Genomic DNA, 6931 nt, shown 5'->3' with positions numbered 1-6931 from the left:
CCCCCCCAACGGAAGCCCCGCCTCCTATCACCACCCTCCCCCCGCCCCCACCCCCCCCCCCCGCCTCAACCAACGAGATGTCACTTTTATACACGCCACTGAATGTCTCTCTCTCGCTCTCTCTCTCTCTCTCTCTCTCTCTCTCTCTCTCTCTCTCTCACTCTCTCTGCGGAAGTTTCCCCTGCATTTATTTATTGACTGAGTTTATTTATTAATTGATTTATTTATTGGGATGCAGAGTCGTCCCGGCCGGTAGACGTAGCAGAAGTTGAACTGTAGCAGTGTTAGGCCTCCGGTCCCATTCGTTCTCCTTCCCCTCTTGGGTTTGCAGACGTTTGCGTATTAACTTTCGCCGTAAGACACACACGTTCCCATCGGTCAGAGAAAAAAAAAAAGACTATGATAATATTAGTAGTGCTTGCAGTGGCTTCCCATGTACTCACCCATGATTACCGTGAGCTGAACAGGTAGGAAAAAAAACAACAACATCCACAAAAAACAGGTACGAACAGTGTGACACTGATTTAGAAACTGTTGGAGACGTATGCCGGGCTTTCTGAATCTTTTCACCGGTTGAAAAAAGACAAAACCGCCGAATCAGTGAGGAGACAACCGCGTGCGCGTGTGCGTGTGTGTGTGTGTGTGTGTGTGTGTGTGTGTGTGTGTGTGTGTGTGTGTGTTTGTGTGTGTGTGTGTGTGTGTGTGTGTGGAAGACGACAGTTCATTGCTCAATGTTGACCGCAGTCATGGTTGATTAGAGTAGGTGTGTAGTGCACTTTGTTCAACCAATAGGAATCGAGCTCACCAGCTCACCCGCTAGGGCAACACATTGACACACACACGCACACACACACAAACACACACACGCAAACACACACACACACACACACACTGAGTGGAGGAGTGCAAAATGCATGTATAAAAAAATTAATAAAGACATTTTCTTGGAGAGAAGACGTAATATATACCAATCAACCTTTAACGAGTAAAAACCAAAAATGTATACCTTTTGAGCAAAAACAAACGTATACTACTTTTCAAAACGTGTCGAAATCACGAGTTGCTTCATGCAAAACGCCGCTCCACCTATAAGTAGAACAATGTTAAAACGTGCCGCTCGCTGATATCTAGAAATTGTGTGCAATTTCCTTTCTAACCACCGGGTGCTCTTGTCTGCATGTGTGCAATCTGTATATTAAAGCATCACACTCCTACCGTTCCCCCGCGAGTAATCGACGAATATGTTACACTATCAGTATTTTGCAACGAATAGCAAAAAAAAAAAAAAACATGGAGAGAAAAAAAAAAAAGTGTTTTATATGGAAAAACTGAAAAACGTTTGTTATGCCATGAGCAACTCTTATGCAGTCGTCATTGAAAAATCTCTACTAAGCTACGTTGAATGTGTGCACCACGAACCTAATAGCAATATACTCTGTGTATCGACAAGAAAAGCATTGCCACCCCTGTCCCCCCCCATGCAATGACCCCTGTGTCCTTCCTCTTGTCTGTGGTGACCCCCCCCCCCACCCACCCCCTCACCCACCCTCACCCACCCTCACCCACCCCCACTGCCGAAAAAGATAACCCCCACCCCTTAAAAAGAGCAAACCCCAAAACACTGAACCCCAAACCCTCCTGTGTAAGTTTTCCTCTTAGAACTTTAAACGGCAAGAAACATCTGCTTTACCTCAGCACAGTCTCTGTACAGTTAGCCATGTAGAATCTCTGTAAAATAATAGAAGATAGATTATTTGAATGTGTGAGGGGGGGGGGGTGGGTAGGGAGGAGGGGGGGGGGGAGGGGGGGTTGTTGGGGGAGGGAGGGGCGGGGGGGGGAGAAGTGCATGCATGGAACTTGGGCTGGTTTACCCATTTGAGTGTACAGGTGAGCTAGACCAACTTATTCAACTCTGTTTCATTTGTATGAATCCCGTTCCGCACCGGACGCGTCGGGCGAGGTCACGCTTTTACTTTGTAAATAAGAAACTCCGCTTCCGCCGCCGAGAATTGACCCCCCCCCTCCCCCCCACCCCCCCCCCCCCGGGAAATCCAAGCGGTTTGCGCGCGGCGGTGAATTATTTACGATATATTTTACTATTTATTGATCGATGGATCGGGATGGGGTGATGACGAGTACGAGGAATGACACAAAACACTTATTTTGAACTTAGTACCGTTGAAACTCTCGGATTTATATGCATTAGACTCTCAGTATATTTGGAAGACATGGGCTTCAAACGCGGCCTCCTTATTACGCGTATCGGTTGATCAATCAGAGTTCAGATTATTTCTACCGCACATTCACCGTTCTTTCTTTCCTTCTTTTTCGTCATTTGGATACACACGCACTTGTGTTGATGGGCAAAAGGAAGCGTGACACATGTTTACCCGCCCACCCAGGGGAGCGGGCCACGCAGCGCAGTGCCCCACAGACTGTCCTTCATCTGGTCGTCCGCCTGGAAATGCAAAGGACCTCAGTTTAAAAAACGGCTATTTTGGTATTCCTTTTCTATTAGACTTTATTAACGACTTTTATAATCATAGGTATGTATGCAGCACGCGAAGCACATTTCACTGCTCATCCCAATCTCCACCGCGCCCCCCACACCTCCATTCCTTCTTCGTCCCTTTTTTCTTTACTTAGGTCAAAGGTTATTTAATTCAGTCCTACCACGCAAACCATCCCGACAGAACGGCCATTTTACGGTTCTGTGGCGTTACTCTTTATTATTACAGCGTCTTCGGACTAATGTGTGTGTGTGTGTGTGTGTGTGTGTGTGTGTGTGTGCGCGCGCTCATTTTCCCCATCTCACAAATAGGTTTTTCTTCCTCTTCTTTTAATTTTTTTCCGTAGTTTTCATGATGTATTTGTGTGAGAACTGGGAGCTAGAGGAGATTGCAAATCAACGGGCTTGGCATGAGACCGGCCACCACGGTGGGAGTATGGGTATATTATAGGCGGGTATGCAACAGAGAATCGGCGAGAACAAGAGTTCACATTTGCATTGTAAATGTTTTTATTTTCTGTGTTATTGTAAGATTGACTTAGGATGTACATATATACAGATCCAAAATAACCATATAACCTATATGTGTAAAAGCAACATGTCTCTTTATGTAAAGACACAAAGTGTAAGACAAAACTAATAAAGATGATACAGAAAATACTCAACGATGTCCTGCCTTTGTTCTATCACTGCATTTACTTGCAATTATCAATCAATTATGAAAAATGTATTGAATGCAATTAATACTCGACTTCTTTTGCAGCTGTCCCTGTTATAGGCCTACAAGGCACAATGTTTATTCTGTGACCGTTTTGACCTTGATATTTCACAAGCTGACTTTATTAGAATTACAACAAATTGACTGGAACACCATTGATCACATGTGTTTGATGGCTTCGTGATACGTAAGATTGCCTATTTAAACAGAACTGGTGTAAAAAGATACAGGCTGATTTGACGCAACAATCAATCAAATAAAAACGACCGCTTTTCGACTGCGGTTGAGGAAATATCTGTTACAGCGCCATCTTGTGGATATAACGAGCCAATGCAATGTTAGTGATTCAATTGTCATAGCCCTAATTACCACTGCATTTTTGGATTAAGGATAGATTAAGATAAAGTATAATGAGGATGGTGTTTTCATGGCCTATTTATATGGTATTCAACAGTGTCATCTACCTTTGAGACATCACCGCCCGGTGTATAATGAAGGGCAAAGATTTGAGTTTACACACAGAATAATTCTCCTTGATGAAAGAAGCAAGAAAAAGAGATAGACAAAGAAAGAAAGAAAGAAAGAAAGAAAGAAAGAAAGAAAGAAAGAAAGAAAACCACTGAAGCCTAACTGTACCTATTCCTGACGTGGCTCGGTAGAGTAAGCCACGTCGAACGCACTTTAATTAAAACCATCTTTCCAGCTCTATTTATACCGTCTGCCTGTCTGTCTTATTTTGGTGACTTCCATCTGCAGACCTGTTTCCTGTTGGGCTGGGAGCAGGTCGCTGCCGCTCTGCCATTGGCTCACTGATGATGACTCATCCGTCTGAATCATGATGCGCTGATTCCCCTGGAACAAACTCCTTTGGTTCCCAAGAAGACGGATCTCATCGAAAGTCGAAAGTATAAAAACTTCTGAAATGACTATGTGTGATTTCTATACATAAGAAAAAAAATTGATATATAACCTATAAGAATATTTATTTAAAAATTCCTCAGCAATAGGGCTTGTACATCCTAATGACCTTGCCATGACCTCCTCCATTTTGGATCATAGGAACATTGATTTGTGAGTTTTTGTGTCAGTAGTCATGTTCACTAATAATGTTCAATAATAACTAATAATCACTAATGAGTAATGATTATTATACTAATGATTATTCTTGAAATGATTGGTCATTGTGGAAGGACATAGTTGTGTTCTAAAGTGCAAAAGATGTTGTAATTCCTCTCGTAATGGCAAGAGTATTGCCAAAAAAACTTCCCATGATGCAGTCTGATGGCCAAGGCCTATAAGCCCTTAACTAAGTTAGTTAAGTGGTTTGTTTTGACAGGATTTACGAACATTTCCACTCTTACGTTCACATACATTTATTAGGGTGTACACCACCAGCACTCTCTCTCTCTCCTGGTGTGTGTTTCACCCTCAGCCCACAGAACCAGACACAACATAGTCATAGCAAAAACCACAAACTCAGGCTTCGTGCCTTGCATTGCTGAATCACAGTTGTGAATCACAATGCATCTCCATCCATGTGCGTGTCTGTGTGTGTGTGCGCGCGTGTGTGTGTGTGTGTGTGCGTGCATGCGTGCGTGTGTGCCTGCGTGTGTGTTTGTGTGTGTGTCAGGCCTCCCAAGACACATTGTGCAGTAGTGCAGTTCTTAAATCCACCCAGGGCCCGCTGTGAGTCAGCTCTTGGACCTAAGGGCACAGAGAGGCCCTCAAGGGGCCACAGAGGGCCCCCCAATCTCTTCTCTTCTGTCGCTTATTTGGAGGAACTCAAAGAAAGTCCATTTGTTTCCTTGAGCAAATATAGCTTCAGAGTTTTCTGGGGAGTTTATTGTCTGGGTGTGGGGAGGGGGGTGGGGGGGTGGGGGGGGCGATGACTTTGAACATAAAAAGTTATTATTATTATATAGTCAAAGAGAACGCACACACACACATGCACGTGTGCACACACACACACACACACACATGCACGTGCGTACACACACAGACACACACCCACACACACACACACATGCATGTGCAGACACGCACGTACACACACACACACACACACACACACACACACACAACTGGAACTGGAGTATAGAGTGATGTCAGTCTTGCCCCCCCACCCCCCACCGCACCCCCTCCTCTCTCCTGGCCAAACTTTCTGGCCCGTTTCGCTGAGTCAGACCCAAGCACGCCCTGTGTACCCGGGCGGCGGGCGGATGAAGTCACCGGGGGAGGCTGGAGAGCGCGGCGAGGGAGTGAGTGTGTGAGCGGGACCCGCTACTTAACCTGCTCCGCACTCCACGCTCCGCTCTGCCTCCGCACGCCTCCCACTCCCACGCCGAGGTCACTGGAGGACAGACAGGCGTCTCTGAGGCGGCGGGAGAGGGTTCAGCTCAGACCGGCGGGACGAGTCCTCTCTGACAGGTCTTCTGTCTGGTGACCAGGGAGCAGCGACGGGATTGGTCAGCACCTCTGCTTCGGCGAATGGAGTCGACCAGAAAGGTTTGCTTTGTTTATTATTTCTCTTTTTTTGAATTTTTTGACACCATAATATAGCCTGAAATAGAAGAACTATATTGTGATATTTAGCTTCAGCTTTCATAAGAATGACTTTATGCCTTATCTTATGTACTTATCTTTAAGAATGATGGTATTGATTAGGTTGGATTTCTGAAATACTACAGGCTGTGTTGAAATAATTTAAAAAGTTTAGATAATGTCGAAACTATATGATTAACTTCTAAACTAGAATTTGACAACTTATACTTGACATAAAACATACAATCCACTGTGTTATATCATTTCTTTATGCTGGTATAATAACTAAGTCTAATTTTCACGCTGTACTGTGGTAATTATATATAAACAATATATCCTGTGATAGAAAACCTATAGAGGGGGAAATCTGTGTGTCGAAAGCACTTTGATTATTTGATCGCTTTCATTCTCACTTTATTCGACAAACTATTTGCTAAGTGGGAGTTGGCAGGTGTGGCCGATGTTGTAGCCTGTGGAAATGTGTCATCGCTACAGTTTCACAACTCAACCCCCCTACCGTACTGGAAACAGAGGTGTCTCCTCTCCTGTTCACTATGTTTTAAAAGCTTAGCTCTGATCGAAACTCTTGTGCTGCTTGCATGTTGTGACACCTTTTGATTCACCGCAGCCACAACATGATGCATTAAAAACAGGAACGAAACTCTTCTATCACCTTCTAAACTAGGAGGGGGGGGGGGAGACAGAGAGACAGAGAGATAGGGGGAGAGAGAGAGAGAGAGAGAGAGAGAGAGAGAGAGAGAGAGAGAGAGAGAGAGACAGAGACAGAGACAGAGACAGAGAACGAGACAGAGACAGAGAGACAGACAGAGAGAGAGAGTGGATGAACTGAAAGTGAACACGGTTCACCAGAATAGATCCACAGAATAGACTCACTCATGCTGTGAGGTTTCATCAGCAGCTCCCAGTCTGTCCAAACCAAGGCAGCCTTATCGGCAGAGCACGATAAACAACCAAGTGGTCGTCCTTCGCTGGAGCGTTCATCAATCTCCAGGCTAGACTACTTTTGAATCATTCCATGATTCACAGACCCAACAGGCTGGATCCTGCAGCCACGGCCCCGGTGTGTGTGTGTGTGTGTGTGTGTGTGTGTGTGTGTGTCTGTCTGTCTGTCTGTCTGTCTGTCTGTCTGTCTGTGTGAGTGT

The sequence above is a fragment of the Micromesistius poutassou genome, assembly GCF_964030765.1.
Source record: "Micromesistius poutassou genome assembly, chromosome: 23".
Lineage (NCBI taxonomy): Eukaryota > Metazoa > Chordata > Actinopteri > Gadiformes > Gadidae > Micromesistius > Micromesistius poutassou.
The sequence above is the reverse complement of the archived record's forward strand: the minus strand, read 5'-3'. Positions refer to the sequence as shown.